Genomic DNA, 20,507 nt, shown 5'->3' on the forward strand with positions numbered 1-20,507 from the left:
AGAAAGAAAATATACCTTTCATAGTTAATGGAAACATATTAATCCACTGTAATTATTAATATAATCTATATTGATCTAAGGTATATAGACCAAGGTTGTTTGAGATCAAGGTAATAATAATTATGATTAGATACGATAAATCAATCAATAAGATTCTTAATATAAATTCTTACACGTCTTGTATCATTATTGCTTGGTACTCAAAATAAACATTTTATCGAAGGATAAAAAAATGTAAGGACGACTATTTCACGGTTAAGAGATATGTACTTGGTGAAAATATAAAAACTTAAAAAATATATTTACAATAGACAAAGCATGATCTCAGCGGTTATTCCCAGAAAAATTTCTTATCGATTCTACAATTGCTTTATTTCCAAATATAGTTTGCTTAAATTATAAAAAATAACAATACTCTACTTATTTTGTGTAAAATAGTATTTAGAGGCAAAACCTATTTAAAATTTAAATATTTTTTTCGAGGTTTTTCAAAGAAAATTATATTTTATATTGAAATCTTTATTTAAAGTCGAAAATGTATATATGAATTTTTTTATATAATTTTTTATTTTATATACCTATCAAGCATAATTTAGCTTGAAAATCCACTTCTATGTTCTTGATTTGTGGCATTTTCCTAAAAATTATAAACTGCGATACTTTAGTTAATTGCTCATTCGATAAAGTATAAGATTGGTAGTTTTCATGATTCCCAACAATTACATTTTCAATATTGCATAAATACATATGTTAAGTATTAATACATGAGACTTACGAATAAAATTCATATTATGGAGTATACTTTTTGTTCGATGCTGATTTAAATATGTAAAATAATGAGCACAACATTTGTTGAATATTCTTTTCTATAGAATAAAATAAAGGACCAAGGATATGAAATTTAGAAACATAAGATTTACACAGTTTTTAAAAAACTATCTTAATTGTTAATATCTCTATGAAAAAAATAATAACTTGAAATGTGTATCTCAAAAATGGCCTTTGCACACTAATCTCAGAATAGCTATTAGTGCGCCAAAATTATCAGGAAGTTTTATAATAAAAAATAAGGAAATATCAAAGTAGTATGTCAACGGATTAATTTCATAATAATGTTGCTACATTTTAGAATCATTTGAATGACTATGATTTTTATGAAATGTCGCATTATATTCACATTATCTCGCAAATCGAGGTTCAATATTTAGTTAATTATATATATATACATATATATATATATATAATGATTAAATTTATAAAAATAATTTTCATCATAAATTGCAGATTTAAATAAAAGGCCTGCAGATGTGATACATATATCTTCACAAATAAACAAGTTTCAGAAATATAATCGTATTCCATTCGGCTCTAATGTAGATACAAAATTCTGAGAATACAAAAACAAATTATCTAAAATCTTGATCGTCATTGAATTTTGTTTACATATCATGTACAAATAACAAAGTCTGACTAATCGTCCAATAATATTTCAGTTGGTCATGTCATGACTCAAATGTCCGTATTGCAAACGTATAATTACCTGAAATTATTCATCACGTAAATCCGCAACATTCTGTTGAACGATAAATTAGAAAAAATGCCATTTGTTCCGTGTAATTTCATATATCACGTTATTAATTTATTGATCAATAATAGATCTATATCGTGAGCGAATCCAAAGAAATCGTGTTTATTTATAGATGGTAATAAATTTATATAAATATCAATGATACGTTAAAACACTCGTAAACTATGGATTTATTGGTTTTATATAACACAAATGATGCCCTCGTTTAGATCGGGAACGCCCTTTACACAAGATGTCATCTGCAATATCGTATTTTATTATATTGTCATGTCTAAGACGATAAATTGTTTTTTTTTTCTAAGAAATAAATTTAAAACTAAGTGTAAGTGCCATCTAGCTTTAATTTAAGTTGTGCGAGCTTGAAAATAGTCAATACTTAAAAAACAAGTGCATATTGCGAAAACGTTCGAATTTTTCAAAATTTTGTGAATAACTTTTTTATTTTTTTTTATATTTCAACAACAATCAGAAAAGCGGATTCTATAAGCTGGTATAATTTCTTAACGAAGTATATTTTTTGTGGATATTATATTGTATATGTTTATAAGTATATACTAGACTGGTCCGGCGAACGTTTGTTAGTCATAAAAAATATTTAGGATTTTTTTAACGTGGAATATACATATAAAACAAAAAAAAAAACGAATCACGCAAAATTTCAGACAACATAAGTAGAAAATGTGAGATGTCGTACAACAATAAATTGCTAATCTGTAAGTCAGTAATAATACTCATATGGGCTTATGGCAAATGCAGAAATAATCCAACAAACGCTAAATAAAATTCTAACAATGTAAGAGCAGTAGTTATTGTACACGGTAAGCATCGAATAACACGATTAATACAGATTTACCCAAACTAACCAGCTTTTAATATTCAATTTCTGCTTTTTTAGCTAAAATTGCGATTTCTGCAAAGTAATTCATAAACTATGCACTGTACACATCGGGAAATATTTGGTCAATTAGAGAATTCTGAGAATTAGTGATTATGCAAGAAGCAGTGCTTTATCGATGCTAATTTTTTCGTCGCCAATATCTAAGAATTGTTTTAAAAAAAATTCAACGGATAAAGCGAATAAATTTACGCTTTTCCATAATCTCAGAAAAAATCTTGATCGAAATACAATGAAAAATTTAACAAAAAATCTAAGATAAAAGACAAAAATATACAATACAAGTAGAACAAAGTTTCAAACTTAAATAGCTTTTTTGAGCCACGTACTGTCACTTTACGTTCGGGATGATCTTCCTCGGATACTATTTTTTTGTACAGTACAAGAGCTCTAACACAAAATTCCAAATCTTCCTTCCTTCTAAATCTTAGCTTCTGTTGCATGAACTACAGTGTTTTCGTAATTTTTTTTTAAGATTCCAAAATAGAATTAGATGAATCCTTAACCAAGCAAAAAATGTCACAGGTTTTATCATTTTCTTTGGTAACTTCCTCCAGTGCGAGTCCAAGAGAATGTACATGTATCGATTTGGGTTGCTCATCGTGCAAAATTTTTTAAACTGGTTTGTTTTTTCCCAATATATTACGCGCATCATCAAGTGTAGAGCCTTGGAGTCTTTTGGGTTGTAAGGACCAACAAACACCTCATTGAGAGTAAGTCTGGATGAACAAAACGTATAAATATTCTTTTCCAGAACAGTCAGTTGCACCTTCAGCGATTTATATATTATACATGGATGTGGTTGGATTAAAGAATGATATTATAGACAAAGGAAATCAGTGATATCATATTAAATCATTTTAAATATTTTATAGAAAATGTAATGTAAAAGGACATATTTTATATTTTGAGATTGATATTTTGGGAAGACTACGCCCATCCACCCAGCCTACACAGTTCCGACGCCACTCAGATTGGATAATATTTTTAAATAATTCTGTTGTGAAATTCTCAAGTAAAGTTTTCAAATATACTAATTAATAGTTTGTCAAAAATATACAAATTTGTTTGAGAAGTCGGATTTCGAACTTCGAGTTTGACTCATATTTTAATAGATGTTCATGACATCTTATCATGAACTTATTCTAATACGATTTTTTATTTTAAGTTTTCATAACACGATAATTCCAAATATCTTAAATTTACCATATAAGTAACATTTGCAAAAGCTGAATACATTTAGCAGTCTTATAAATTTTCTGTTCGTTGCATATGCAAAATATCTTTTTTACATCATTTAAACAACGATTTTTTCATCAAGATACCGGCAACGTATGCAATTCGAAGTTAAAAGCCGGTTTTCATAGGTCACTTTTGATGGATAACAAAAACACATTTACCTAGTCATTACATGAATACATAATGTAATCGGTTTTCTGAATAGTTAAAATCATAAACTATTCGCATTAAATATTCTAATGTGTTTTCGTTCCAACCTCGTATTAGATGAATCCGATTAATTACAGTATGACATTGTGCGATTTGTAATTTGCGATTTGCGACGCAATGTATATGGATACACTTCTAAGAAATTCTGGAAATAATAGAATTAATTATCGGCCGAACATGCGTCGTGTACAGTCATTGTTTATTGAAGACCGATTAATTCACCACTAAAACATGTTAATTGAAGATTTATTATAGCAAGTAAAATTGATTTTTGCTATATTTTCAACACAAAATTTTTCCCAATATAATTATCACATCTAAAGCAAACTAAATTTTAAGTAGTACTTTTGAAGAGTAAAACTTTATCCAGTATAATTATTACAGCTTGTAAAATAAATTTTGACTATATCTATCAAAGCACAAAAATAATTTAATATAATTTTTACAGTTAGTAAAATAATTTTTAACTATATCTTTTGAAGTACAAAAATATTCTATGTAGTATTATTGTTACATATATTAAAATAAATTTAGAATAGACCTTTAATACTAAACCTACCGACAACTGTTGTACACAACGCGGTTAAATATACAAGTAACTAAAAAGTTATCTATTTTATTATTCAATTTAATGCGGATAATCACAGTTGACTTGATAGATAAAAGTATATAAAATAAAAAATTTAATGAAATTTTATACGAATTTATTTATTTCTAAAAAAATTGTAAAGCAAAAAATAAAATTGTTATACATGATATATAATACATTATACATATTTGATTTTATTTGGCTTTCTCATTATATTTAGAAAATTATTTGTATTAGTCTGGATTGTGGATTTCTCGCCACCATGTTTTTTGCAGCTTCAAAGATTTTTGTTGAATTAAAACATTTACGAAAATTCATTTGGCAAGTTTTTTGTATACACAAATTAGAACTTGTGGACGGTGGTATTAGTGAAAGATTTTTTTCTCCAGATTTGGTATGTGTATCAGCAAGTCCTGAAGCTGATTGGACAGAATCTCTTTTCCTGTTAGTTCCAAAATATTGAAAAATCTCTCAAAAAGGCCATTAATATTTTTTCGACCTAATGCTGTATTTTGATATCAACATGTTTTCTATATCTGCTAATTAACTACTAATTTTTTTTTTGCTATTATAAAATTAAATAGTTTCTGGTTTCCATTTGATGCTTCCTCCTATTCCTATTAATTTATGTTCAGAAACAAAGATAAAATTTTTTTATTGCCTTTCTTCTATACACTCTTCTATACACTTTAGCAATTGTTGACTCTCTTTTTCCCCTAAATTGTTCCTACAATTTTCATTTTTTTTGCAAGCAAATCTTGGCTTATGATGTACTCATGAATAAAATTCTGTTCCATAAATCCATAAGCCTTAAAATAAGGAAATCCACAAGTGGAGTCGAAAAATCTTTCCTTTCTTTCCTTGGAAGCAAGCTATTGACGTCATTCGCCAACCAAAACTTTTTTTAAAAAATTGACTGGTTTCAATTCAAGCAACTGCTCATCACCAGCAATATATGGAAGAGATGTTAACAACTTGGTAATTCCAAATAAATCAATGTGTAGTAAATCATGGTGTAGTACATCTTCATATAATTTTTTTTCGCCGATCTTATTAATCGACCACGTTACAATTTTTTTTTTTTTTGAGAAATTGAAAAATGTCTTATGCATATTCTGAGAATTGCCACATTGTTTGATAACGGAATTGTGTAATTTTAACAAAAACAGTTTGAAAACTGACAATTTAACCGTTGCCGCTAGGTTTTGTGTTAGAGTTATTTGTCATAATAGTTGATCAATTTTGACCATACCTCTTAAATAGAAAAAAAAATCCAGCATAATTATTGGAGCTTACAATTAGTAGAATAAATTTTGACTTTCAAAGCACAAAAATTGTTCTAGCATAATTATTATAGGAACTAAAATTTTAACTATATTGTTATAAGAAACTAACATTTATCTACTGTAATTATTATAGCGGGAAAAATAAATTTTAATTGTATCCTATTTTGACTGCAAGAAAATCATTTTTTTTTTGAATTGATAAATTATTTCGTATTTGAATATAAACGATATTGTACGCAAAAAATAAATTGTGATATTAGATAATTTACCATAAATCTTGAAGTGTAACCATAAACATGTCATGTTTATGTCAACTATTTACGACAAACACATTTTAAACTTTTTTTTCTCATAGAGAAATGTTTTTTGTTAAACATAATTAGAAACGCAGATAAACATAAAAATATAAACATATAAAATACAACATGCAGTATTTCACCATTTTTTGGTCGAAAAATACATACATTATTAACTATATAATTATAAAATTAATTTTGATTGATTAATCAAATATATGTAGTAATACAAAAAGGTTGTGTTCAAACCATTTCAGCTATTTTCCAAATTGAATGCTTTATAAATAAATCTACAAAAAAAACTAAATGCGTTATATATAAAACCAAAAATTTGAATAAATAGTTAACGCAAATACAAAACATTTACGAAGTATTCTCTGTACTAACAATAAGCTACTATTAATAAACTTTATTTGAAAATATTTTCGATATGTGACAATAGCAAGTATTCTTATTATTAGATAAATTCCGAAATATTTGTATTGAAAATTTTATGAATGAATATAAAAAAAATAAAATCAAACATCAGCATCGGGAACATTTTTTGAACATTTTTTATAGTAAAGTATCATTCAAATAGATTTATCAATAGTAGTATATTTCATTATCTTTGTCATAAACCTATCCATACATTTCAGGCCAAGAAACTATCACTAAATATTTTTAATAAAAAGATTATTAAAAGAATATTCACCCTTACCACTCGCTAATTCCGGAATTTGTTGTATGTATTTTACAGCCGGAGCGGCGACATCCGAGTCGAAAGGGTTAATAAATTTTAAAATTTATATTTAAGTATTTGTTATAACTGTTTCCAATAAAATCCGCAAATTTACTATTGTCAAATTGTTCGTTGATTTTATTCAACATTTCACATTCAATTTGTTTGTAAAACATGAAGTTCTAGGAGCTTGCTTTAAAATACAGCGATAGTTCTATACCTAAGATTAGCTTTATAGTTTTTAGTTTAATCTTGGGCAAACTACGATCATTAACATTACGACCTCGATGATTTTAATGGTTTTGTCGACTTTATCAACAACGAGGCAAAAACGTATTTTTGAATACTAAAGATAAGATTAAATTAGAGTAAATTAGTGTTACAGTGTAGAAACTTAAAATATTAAATATTTCTTATAAATGCAAAATCTTTTTTTTAAATATATTTTCATTTGCTTATTTAATTCAATTTCAATATTTAAGAATAAAAGTGAGCAAAATAAAGGAAATTCAGGGAAAAGCTTGGAGCTGGTTGATAAATATTTTCATAAAATATTTTAAATATTTTAATATAATATTTTCATAAGAATTGTCTGGGTATTTATCTGATCATATATCTGAGCTTTTGATATTCTATTCACATTTAAAACAAATAGATTTGGCTATAAATTTAAAGACCACTAATTTTTTTAATTGAACAGAAGGTGCTGCATAAAATCTAAATATTTTATTTAAAATTTAAATTATGAAAAAATATAATAAAAGTTTCCAAACTATAAAATTACATTTATTTAATAGTAATTACATTTAGAATAAAAATAATATTCAACGAGATTTTTTGTCCATAAAAATGACTTATTTGGGAAACCCATATGACTCTGCCCGCTAATATAGTTAAATCTAAGTAACAATTTAGATAATTGAATACATTATAATCTATAGAATCAGTTGCAAGAGAAAAAAGTATGATAAAATTGATCACTACTTATTAAACAAGTTTAGGACAAATCGTAATAATAAGAAATCAAAAAAGCCATTATTTATATTTCTTATTTCCATTTTTACAAAAATTATCAATAGAAGCAATTTTTATAGAGAATGCGAGGTAGTATGTCTGTTAACGAATTATCAGTGTGATTATAATATAATATAATACAAACCGAAAAATATATAAAAAATGTAAGTCAGTTATAATAATGATGATCAAGTTGTTGAGAGTAATATTCATAATCGGCGTTCAAAACAGCCATATAACTAAATATAATGGTGAAAAAATTTTGTTTTTTTTTTAAGTCAAAACCGGGATGGCAATTTTTAGTTATGCTAGACCCTTTAAAGTAACAAATGCTGACAATAAAAGAAAGTTTTTTTTATATGAATCAATATTTTTAAATCGTAATTGCAGATTTTTAGTAAGAACTTTATTATTTTATTATATGTAAAACTTTTTATCTATGATTATTTTTTACATTTTTCGATCTATATATTTCTCTTGCTTTTGAGCCTTGTATAAAATTCCATTCAATGTTCTTCATATTATTAAAAAAAATACCACTTGTGCGTTTGTTTTCAAAACTTTTGTTGATTCATCATCTAATTTAAAAAAAAACGAGACAATCCGAAACAAATATTGCTTTTAGAAAAACCCGGGACACAAAATAGAAATCCCGGCCAAACCGGGACGTATGTTCACGTTACTTATGAGGACATGGAATAAATACCTAGTTAAAGAATTCTATTCAATATATAACAATAAATATATAATATATAATAATAAAATATATAAAAAGTAACCGAAGGTTATCTAAAATTTCGAAGATCAAATTTCCTTTCAGTAGCCAAAAAGTAACTTCCTTAGTGAATATAACAGTAACAACAATAGTCTTACGAATATGCTTTTCTACACTTCCTACGCGTCAACGGAAATTACTTAGACTTGAATTGGTAGTTCATATAAACTGATTCACCATTTTTTTCTACCAGAGTTCTTGAAAACGTCCATTTCTGCGTTGGAAAATGTTTTTATATTTCGATGCATCAGAGTAATTTTTAATAATTAGTACAAAAATTTTACTGTTCAGTGTATTTAATACACAGTCGATTACTGCCAGTTACGTATACAGACAGCTTATTTTATGCATCAATAAGGTATGCGATTATGAACGGCGAGTATGATTTGACAAAAAACGAACAGGCCAACTGACGTACGTCTGTAACTATCTGTTGAAAACATCTAGAAAATTATTGGCAACGATTCCCGGCATTCGTATAATAGAGACACTAGAGCCGAGATCTGGTAAGTAAAACGAAAGATTCCTGCATCGTAACATTTCCATAACTAGTAAATGATCCTCCTAATAATTGGACGATAATAGATGTTCGATGCGACGACGACGGACTTGGGATTGATACGTACGAGCCGTCGATGCTCTAAATTAATACTGCATATTATTTGCAGAAGTGCTCAACTATTATTGAAGAGAAATTCTGTGATCTTCTTATACCTCATATACAAGAATGTTGGTGAAATAATAAAATTCCAATTATTACCACCGTTATATCAAAACAAGCAAGCTTTTAATTTTTTTATAACAATATTTGAAAGTAGAGGGCAAAAAATATATTATCAGTTATTACTTCGACAGAGATAAAAGTCAATGTTAGAAAAAAAAATTTTTTTTGTTTGTAGTTTTTTGGTTGTGAGCGGTGTTGTTTAGTTTACGAGATCTTCGTATAACATATGTTATTTAAATTATATTAAAAAACATTTACACAATGCAATTTTACACTTCTATAAATTATTGAAATAGTTACACCAACTCTGTTGTTAAATATTTCTGACAACCAGACAAAAAGGATATACAATATTACCCCAGTAGAATATGTACCATATTTTCATTCGTTGAATAATGTAGCTATTATTTCGTAAAATGTCTTGAAAATTGAAATAAGATATTGAACCTGTTTGCCCTTTGCGGTCCTATTTTACTGCGGCTAAAATAGACCAGGTGACCAGTTTTCGAAAAACAAAAAAAAGCGCAATTCTACTATGTTTCCAGGGAATTTTACTGAACATAGAGTTTGGTTTTCACAATGTAAATACTCAAAGTCAAATTGGACCTTTGTGCCCCGTTCTATCATATACATGAAATTTATAATAAGAAACGATATCATAAAAGTGCACATAGGTTTGATGTTATCTGCTTGAAACAAATTGCTGGAGCTACACAAATTCCATATTTAAAAAGATTGAAAGTTGAATTTTTTGGTAACTTTGAAAAAGTATTATATAATTAAAAAATATAAAGTTAATTGAAATTTTGTGAAAATATTGGTAAATGCTGAACTAAATTTTAAACGTTTTTTAAGAACTTGATATGATTGATCTTAATACGGCTTCTAAAGCTAAAAACAAACACTTAGCATATACAAATTTTATGTGTTTTATAAAAATTTAAATAATATTCATACATGTTTTTTTTATTTCTATACGTAACGTTTAGCAGGCACATTGAAAGCTTCATTTAGTTCTTACTAAGCACGTTAAATATTTGTGATAAACTTTCGGTTTATATTATAAAATAAATATTATGAAAAATTTATGATTAATATATGATTATGAACCAATAATGGTTATGAAAAATTTGCCTTTATATAACCTATTCACATCAAATTTTTAGATTTCTAACAAAAATTGCGGATTTTCTGAGTATACATTAAAACTGAATACTGAGTTCGGCACCAGCATATAAAAATTTCATCATATAATTCGTCAATAATATCACAATGAAAGATTTTTTCACTATTTTCATTAAAATAGTAATTCTTCCAATTTTAAAATAGTTTTAGTAGACAAAACTATAAAAATACAAAACTTACGAAAATAAAATGATTATGATGAACAGTTTGATATAACTGAACCATTTGAAATGGGTATTTTAATTTTTTTTCTAATTTTTGACGACTTGAAATATTATTTTGATTAATAATTTTGCCAATTTAATATTGATTTATAAGAGGTCAAGTTCCACAAAGAAATCCTCATGGTATTCGATCCATTCAATACTACTCTTTTCATCCACTTGTAAAAGATTTGTTTAAGTATTTGAACAACTGAATCCTCACATTCATATTTAATTGATTTGATATTTCAATAACCAATACCAGATGTAAATGCTTATTAAATTCAGGGGTGAGAGCACCTCGGCTCTCTGCCTATTACATGTAATTCCTTGGGAAGACGATTGCTGGCCTCCGGGGTAATTGCACTCCGGCTTCAGTAACATCTAATCCGCAGGCAAAATCCATTCACAATCATTTCAGTGATAAAGCCGTCATGATTTTTTTATACACCTGACCGATATATATATATACAAGTAACTTGTCTTGAAGCATGAATTGAAAATGTAATGATATTCTTAGATTAGGCCTGCCATCAATATCAATAGCAAATTTGTACTTTGCTTAGAGTATGCATATTTTGTAAGATGACCAATTTATTTCCAACATCTTTCATAAGAAATCTGCTATTTTAGTAACGCAATATAAGAAGGATTGAATTAAATAATGAAGTAAATTAATCGTTTTGGTTTGTCCAAATGACTGTCCATAGCGCACCAGTATTGTTCATATCATTTTTTCAGCATCTTAAAATACGTCATGCACTATTTGTAATCCAGGTTTATTTTGACAATATCCACGCCACTATATACGTATTTGTTATTCTTCCCAAGAGTGTCATATCAAATAAGTTTCACTATGTATTTTATATAACATTAATGACCACTTTATATAAGCAGTGAAAAAAATCGATTTAATTTTTGAATACTAGTAATAAGATTTTTACTATATAAAGTAGTCTCTTTATAGACATAAAGTAGTCTCTTTATAGATAAAAAGTAGTCTCTAAGATGTTTACTTTATTATATAGCTTCCTAAACTATTATCGTTTGTAAAACTTGATTGGACCATTGTTGAAATTATCTCCAGCAATATAGCTGCAATATAGTCAATCCCTATATTGACTATGTTGACTCTGCACTGACAATCTATTGGTTAAAATGCTTTTACAGTTTATTAACTCTAATTATAAAGTAAAAAGAGCTCATAATTATAAGTAACGCCTGTACAACCATGTTTTTTTATTGCTATTTTATAAATTTAAATTTTGACGGTTTTAAATGAGTATAACTTTCAACCTTGTGCAAGAATTTTGAGCATGACTCGTGGTCAAATAGACTTTAATATGATGAACTTGATGATAAACATTGTATTTAATGTTTGAATGCTTTTTTTCAGCTCTTTTTCAGAAGCGAAATTCGTGCAGCTACTATGATGTATATAAAATTACTATCCTTTTAATATTAATTATAATTGCTTGTGTAATTATGAATTAATTATGAATTAATATTAATTATGATTAAGCTTGACAAGAGCCTGAAATAATATCTATTATTATTGATTACGGCTTGCTTATGAATGAATAAATAAATAAATAAATAAATAAATAAATAAAGGTATAAAATATTAATAATATTATAAGTATATTAAGCCTTTTTTTGGTTTTTCAAAAAATTTACAGTGGTGTAACCCCTTAAGTGTGAATCGGCGTTTTAATTCACGCCTTTGAAATTTGTGCACATCTTTATTTACATATCAAAATATATTTGGTTAATATTTTGTTCTATAGTCAATTTCATTAGTGAAACTGCAAACTTAGAGACTGGTATTAGCGATTGTATCCCGTATCGCACTGATTCTAAAGCCGAGGTTTACCGCCGGTCGTCAGTTTGGCCGCGATTCAATCCGCGGTTTTGCAGACTCTACGTGTGGGTTGATCTAATGGGTTGATCGTGCACATCTATTTGTCATCATTCGGCTGGTTAGTTTGTCGGCAATGTCGCTCTGTGTTTATTAAATGAGTCTCATTTAGCATAATCTGTATAATGAGCAATTCTATCGATAACATAACTATATATCAACGTTAATTGGTAATACTACAGGCTTACGGTTAATGGAAATTGTTTTATGTACGCACGAGAGTCGAGCTTTAGCAGAATATATATAGTAATACAAAATATCGTCAGTAAAAATATTAAACATATATATATATATATATATATATATATATATATATATATATACAGTGTCCCAGACCTTGACGTCAAGCCGAAACAGGGATATTGTGGTTAATTTTTATTAAGTTTGTTTATTTAAAGTTTTAAATCGTAACCGTGAATAACATTTTTATTACCACAGTAAGAAAGTACAATTACTCCAAGTTTTCGAGAATTAAGACTGAGTTTAAATGTTTATATATATATATTTTTTTTTAATTTACAATTTTTAAAATCATGTAACTTTGAGAGGAAATAAAAACCTAAAAGTGCCATAATTTTTGCTACTACATTTCGCTTACATACGGCTCATAAGTATCAAATACAAAAAATATTCTAAGTAAAATTTACTAAACAAAGTGCCACCGTCTAACTCCAAAATACTTTTGTTTCATTTGAACATTTGTATGACAATTGTAATTTGTAAAGCAACGAATCGCTGCCGGTCGCTGGCTCTAAACTATTGATGTAAAGGCTTTCAGTAAAAAAAAAACCTGCAACATATCTAAGATTGTCGGAAGCTGGAAAATTCAGTTATCAATGACCAAACTAGTAATCTGACGCTTACATTGGAATGACATTAAGTTGTATAGATTGATAGATTGAAAGTAAATTAGAAATATGTGATATAAAATGTGGAAGTGTTGATATACATATTTCTTATTAATGTAAGTTTAATACATGAATATGGATATAAATAAGGACGCGTATACTAAATTACCTCTTTTCTAAAATTACACCTAAGTCTGTTTTTACACGGTCTTTTTGTACACGGTTTTGATATAACACGGTTTGAAAATTGAATATTTTTAATTTTTTTACACGAATTTATTCCATTTAGCACGATTTGAAATTTTATGTACCTAAATTTTTTTGTCAAATTAAATTTTTGCCAAGTATGTTCATATCACAAAAAAGTATTTATGAAAGAAAAAAGTCTGAAACCATCGATAGTATCGATAGTTTGCGAACACTAGCTTAAAGATTTAAGTGAATTCCCCTTTAGCGCGTACAAACAATTTTTACTGGTCAAAGCAAATGTGAATAGAACTAATTTAATTCTTGTTCTTAAAAATTGTTGTTTTTCACTAATTTTAATAGGTTTTAGAGATTAGGAACAAATCACCCATTTTTGTATAAGATCAATGTCTTTTTTTACACGTTTTTTTTTACACGGCTTCTTCTGGAACCAATCTCCGTGTAAAAACAGACTTAGGTGTATACATTTCTTATTGTTTTTATGTATTACTTTGTGTATTGTTTGAAATGTCAACAATAGGTAAAATTTAACTGAAAAGTTTTTCGTTTTTTTTTTATCCAGAATTTATTTAAAAACTTTAAACGCGTTTTTCTCGAAACACGATTTTTCAACGAGGCACGCAAAATAACTACAACAATTTGAATTTTTTATTCGATTTGTTTACATATATTTAAAATTACATATTTAAGTGTATCGTCAACTTTTGCAATGACATTATTACTTTTCCTTCCACCCGAAAAAAAACAGCAAATATATACGTTTTTTTCGGCTGCTACAGTGGTGAACTCCCATTAAAGAGCCGATTAGAATTTAGCTAAATCGTAGACGTTTTTTACTGAATTTCAATTTGGAATTTTTAAGTTAATGAAAAAGCTTAATTAAAGAAAAACATACTGTAGAGTTATAAAGTAAATATAAATATAAAATAGGGTATAAATATAGGGTAGAGCAGGACCTAAAGGTGCGCGGGTAAAAATGTCCACTTTAGGTATACTTAGATTCAACAGATTTTTTTATGTAAGCTCTATAAAAGCTTACATGGGTTTGTGGTAAAAAGTACCAACTAAAACCTTAGCACTGACAGAAGTGTAAAAAATAAGATAGTAGTAAATAAAAAAGTATAATGAATTAGAATTTTACAGGAATTAAATTGATAGTAATTCCAAATCTGCTGATGAATATTTAAAAATAAATTTTGTAAATATGTGCACATAAAATTTGTATTTAGCATTGATTAAATATTACTATTTTTATTTCAAAATGTCCCTTATAATTAAAATTGAGACAATGGATGTGTTTGCCCACTATAGATATGAGAAATTATATTTTTTAGAAAACAATAGCAAATAAAGATATTTCTATATTTAGACAATGACTGGGAACTTTTCTGAAGATATATATAGATGCTGAATGGAATATTTCTCTTGATGATGCATCTGATACAGCTTAACAATCAACCACAAAACATACGTCCGCTCTTTTCCATTTAAATAACTATATGTAAATAATTAAAGCTATATAATAACTTTGCAACCTAAATTATTGTAACTCCATTGAATACATTAAATTAATCAAATAATATATTTCAGTTGAACGTGGAAGCATAATAAGAGTAACTTTATATTTAGAAAAAAAGGACTATCTTAAAACTGAAGTTTTTTTTTAATTTATATATATATATATATATATATACATTATTTTCATATCTCAAGTTTAATATATAATTTTAATAACATGTTCTTCAATTATTATAGTACAAAAAATCTGCAAACGCATCCTTATCTTTAAAAAACTATTCACGCTACATGTAACAAAAAACTACTATATTATAAAATAACATAATGTAAGCACAAATAATAAAAATCATTTTCAGAAGGTCAAGCTTATAATTAACTCTGCAAAATCCTCTCGTCAGAAAATGCTCGTTTATATCGAAAAGTACTTAATGTATTGAATTGTTTAATTTAAATTACCGTGCTAGTGTATTTATTCTTATTAAGTGGTATCTTTAGAAGTGCACAATGTTGCAAATACTTAGTTAAATAATTTTAGTATTTTATTTTAGCTCACGTTCATTCCGTAATGCGATTTAAACAATTAAACGTAAGAAAGAACTACAAAATGCAGTTTTTATGATTCGTAAATCACGATATTTATTAAAATGCGCTTGCGAATCTTTATACTGCGAAATCCCTAACAACATTGTATTACGTGCGCAAGGATAAAGTTTTATGTGTCTACAAGAAATGTGCACTAGAAACATACAAACACATCTTATATGTATACCTATATACGATTGAATTAAGTTCTGAATTATCGAATTACATATAATTTTGTGTATTTGTTTAGTGATAATCGTAGTAAAGAAAATACGGACAAAATGGTATATACTGATAAAATGACACAGTGGCCTTATTTGGAAATTAGCTGGTTTAATTAATGTTTCCGCGACTGTATAGCACAAAGATAGCCATAATAACAATCCTGTCAGATGTTGAGCGTCATTGTCACAGCCTTGTCGCACTAATCTATCCAAGCGTGTTTCGTGAAAAATTTATTTTAAGAGTGTTTTTCTCGTGTTTTTTTGGAGACCAATTTATTGATATTTGTAATTATTTCTACTAAAAATAATTAACCTATATCAGAACTAGTGATTTTGATCAACTTTATTGCAATAATGAGGCTTTTGGTGGAATTTAAATGGAGTTTTACTAAAGTCTTGCAAATAAAACAAATTATTTTCAAACATATATTTTAAACAGATGTATTAGTATTAAATTATAATTGACAGTTTTATATATAATTCATATAGTATAATGATTTCAAATATATGTTAGATTTGGTCTTGATTTACATTCAAAAATAAGAATTTTTCTACTTTCGTGCTTTTCAGTCTCGATCTTCTGTCGTTTAATATTATCCTTGCCTTAAAGAACATTCGTTCACATGGAACCGAAGTGGCTACAATATTGCAGTATCTTTTAAATACCTTTGGTAAATTTGGATATGCATGCTTATGTTTGCTCCACCATTCCATTGGTCAGTTGAATATACCATCTGCTGATTTCATTGGTAGTACATTATCAGCAAAATACATGTCAATCTCTTTGATGGCTATACCCATAGGAGTCGATTGAAGTGATGACGTTCCTACCAAACTGCTTAGAATAAACCATGGGTTATACTCATCGGTGTACTCAATTGATGGTTCTGGTAAAACCTCATACTCAGCAATTATTGTTTTTTCGATGATATTTACCACAATTTGCTGTAGGTGTCCCTTAATAAAGTTTGCATTTTCTATATTAGAAAATCCCTGTAAATTAATTCTTGGATCCATTAATGTAAATATTCCAAATGTTTCACTCCTCTCAACATTTGAAAAGCTATCATTAATGCTTGATTTAAGTATTTCGGTTATTTTTCTAATAATAGACAGCAAGTCATTTCTAAGCAAGATTTTTGAGCAAGACTCATTCAAGCATCTTGTTAGAACGATCACTAAGCTTCCCGTTAAATAGTTCTCACCACTTGTAGAATTAGTTATATTTTAAAATGATTTCAATATTAAGCATAATTGTTCTAACATTTTCCACATTTCTGGTGTTACTGGTGCTGAGTTTGTTTCTAATATACTCATGGTCATTTTAATTGCATCTTCTAGTTCCACAAATCGTTGAGCCATATAAAAAGTTGAATTCCATCATGTATCAATGACTTGGAGTAATTTTTTGGTTTGTCCGTATATTTGTAGTTGATTCTTCTGAAGCTTTTCAGAAGCAGTAACACTTCTTCTAAAGTAACTTACTATTTTTTTTAACAACATCAATTTCACTTTTAATTAATTTTAGTCCATCGTTCACTATTAACTTTATTGTGTGTGCATAACACCCGTGATGCTTTATTTCCAAAATATTTTTAATTGCCTTTTTCATATTGTAAGAATTATCGCTTATGGCAAAATTAACTTTTTGTTGCAAATTCCACTCAGTGAGCAGTCTTTGTATCTCTTTTGCTATATTCTCAGACGTATGCGTCCCTTCAAATTGGCAGCATCCGAGAAGCATATTTTTTAATTTGTAGTCTTCTGTAATATAATGGCCTGTAACAGCCACATACGACTCTGTAGCCCTAAATTCTTAGAAGCCCCCGCTTCTAAAATTTTCTCTTTTACACCTTCAACTACATTATGATATTTTTCTTCCAGCATAGATCCTGAAACGGTTTTCCTTGATGGAGGAACATATCCTGGAATCCAGCGCAATAATTTTTTAAAATATCTTTCCTCAACTAGCGAAAATGAATAGAAACTGTCAATGAACATATCCATTAGATCATTATCAATCATTTTTTTCTGTTCGTTGCTTATCTTTTTGGTAATAAAAGTGTCTAAAAAATCCTTTGGTGCGCATTTGTATGTTGCTGTTGTCAACTACTGCAGCTCGGTACTGTTTCTTTGGTGCTTCTCACATAGGGTGAAAGGCGAGTCTGCTTCTGCTGAGGTGTTCCTAACTCAGATTCTTTAATGTAACATATGCAAAAATGTGTTTCTCTTTTATATGGCTTTTTAAATTGGCCGTGGTTGAATTGTAGTTGCTGTTTACACACATTGCACTGTGTTTTTGTAGTATCAATTTTTTCAAAATGATTCCACAAAACACTGGTGTTTCAACGAGATGCCATTTTTTTTTTAAATTTTATTTTCAATAGCAATCAGAATACATGACAATTCTATGAGCTATTTGGCTTATGTCATTCACTCGCACACATACACACACACTTTCAAACACACATATAAGTTTATCTGATAAATATTACATTCATATTTAGAGAATCACTTCAATAAGTGATTCTACTATTCTGTTTACATAAAGTTTAAATATTTCTAAGGGTCCTCTATATTATCTTTGAGCAGCTTCTTCTTCAGTCTTCTTGAAGTTGGTGTCTCAAGAAGCCATATAATTATTATTATATTATATTATTATTATATTTTTTATAAAATTATAAATTATACTATGCACAGTATGTATTTGTATTTTAGAACTTACTATATTCAAAATAAAAATATTATATAAAATTAATTATGGTTTAAAACTACTAAAGATACGTCTGAGATACAAACATTATTTACCTGTGAGCCAACTTGAAAATCTCTTAGCACTATTAACTTAGCACTCTCAGCAGAGTTACAAAAACCGCAAAAAATCGCAATATTTTTTTACATCATTCAATATCCTCAGGTCATTTTTGCATACCTTGTAAAAAATTGATTGGCTGTGTAGTATGTAAATATATTCGAATACAAAGTTTGTGCGAGTTTTCAAAAGAACAAATCAACCGATCTGAATTATTCGTAAAATCTATAAATCTAACTATGTAAAAAAGGGCATTAGCTATTAGAAAAGGTAGATCAAATATTATCATTTTTTGAATTAACATCGAAATGCCGGAATTTTGTATATGATAAAAAGAAATATTATTATTGTGTATAGTTTCATTCGAAAATTTCGTTTCCTTACAAATAAAGATGTTTCTTCATTATCTTTTTATTTTAAGCAAACATCAGCTTTTTAACAAAATTTGGTATTTGTGATGAGTCAAAATTTGGTATTTTGTATGAAAAATGCTAAGTGTTAACTAAATTTTAGTGCAAAACCACTAGGGTTTGTAGAAATTATCGGGTTCCGACGTATGAAGAAAATTAAAAAAAAAATTGAAATGATGAATTAGCCAGATAGATGAAAACTAAAACACTGTTGCAAATCGAGAGCTGTCTTTCGTTACACTATTATAAGAATATTTCGAATCTTGTATGTAAAAATAGAGCATAAACAACGAATAATTAATTGTTTCGGTAGTTATTCAATTCAGTCAAATATTATTTCTTGTTCTACTGGATTGCAAAAAAAAATTTTTCAACAAAATTGTATAGTAGATAATTTCAAGTAAAAACTGCTTTTAAGAACTCGTAACTTTCTGGCAAAATTTTATTTTGTAATTATTTGAGCAAATTGTTTTTTTAAATTAAACTCAAAACCGTTTACACCAATATTTCACAACAGATACTATTCGAAAATCGTTTTTCTAAAACAGATTGATTGAGGAATATCTTTATCTTTGTAACAAATTGTTTTTTAGACGACTCTTCTAAAAAAAATTTTTTTGATATTAATTTTTGTTAAAATTCACATAGAGACCAACGTTGTAATGCTAATTTAAGACCGATTAATATGGAATATTTTTTAATTGGTTTAAAAATAATTGATTATCATCTTCAAGCATTTTTATGCCCTTTTCTTCTAGTTCATATTATTATATTATGCTCGCAGTTCGCCGCCGCTGACAACACTCAAATTATAAATCGATAACGTGCGCACTCGTTTTGTTGCTGTTTTCCTTTTTAGTCGCTATATTTTTTTGCAGGTGAATATTTCATGACCGAGCATTTGTGATATCTGATTAGGCATTGTATTGTGTGCGCAGAGAGACCGAGCTGCGCGCTTTTCATACGACCAAACAACACATTGTTCTTCGAGAAACTTTGAATAGCATTTGCGATGGCTAGTTAATTAGAAAGAAATAATAGAGATGGCAATTTGTACACGATTTTATTTTGTTTCGGACTACACAATACCCAAGGCCCTGCATGAACTAATAGGGCGAAAACCATATGCAACCCAACTCCCACGCTGCTAGGACTATCGAGGAAGAGACCAAACTGTCCAATCGAAAATGAATTAAGTCGCATAATGTTAAAACGCCAACTTCCTACATATGTAATACTTATGAACAATTAATTAAACAAATG

General features: G+C 27.8%; 1 long non-coding RNA gene across 1 annotated transcript in view; it reads right to left on the minus strand.

Annotated features, from left to right (window-relative positions):
* Positions 1–12,514: 12,514 nt before the first annotated feature.
* LOC113378534 overlaps positions 12,515–20,507 on the minus strand; it is a 38,382-nt gene continuing 30,389 nt past the window's right edge. Inside the window, exon 4 of the long non-coding RNA XR_003367194.1 lies at positions 12,515–12,727. This is a non-coding gene — a long non-coding RNA (uncharacterized LOC113378534). The remainder of the gene's footprint in view (positions 12,728–20,507) is intronic.

The sequence above is a fragment of the Ctenocephalides felis genome, unplaced genomic scaffold (genome assembly GCF_003426905.1).
Source record: "Ctenocephalides felis isolate EL2017-DRISC unplaced genomic scaffold, ASM342690v1 CF-g0.4_SCAFFOLD_01886, whole genome shotgun sequence".
Taxonomy (NCBI): domain Eukaryota; kingdom Metazoa; phylum Arthropoda; class Insecta; order Siphonaptera; family Pulicidae; genus Ctenocephalides; species Ctenocephalides felis.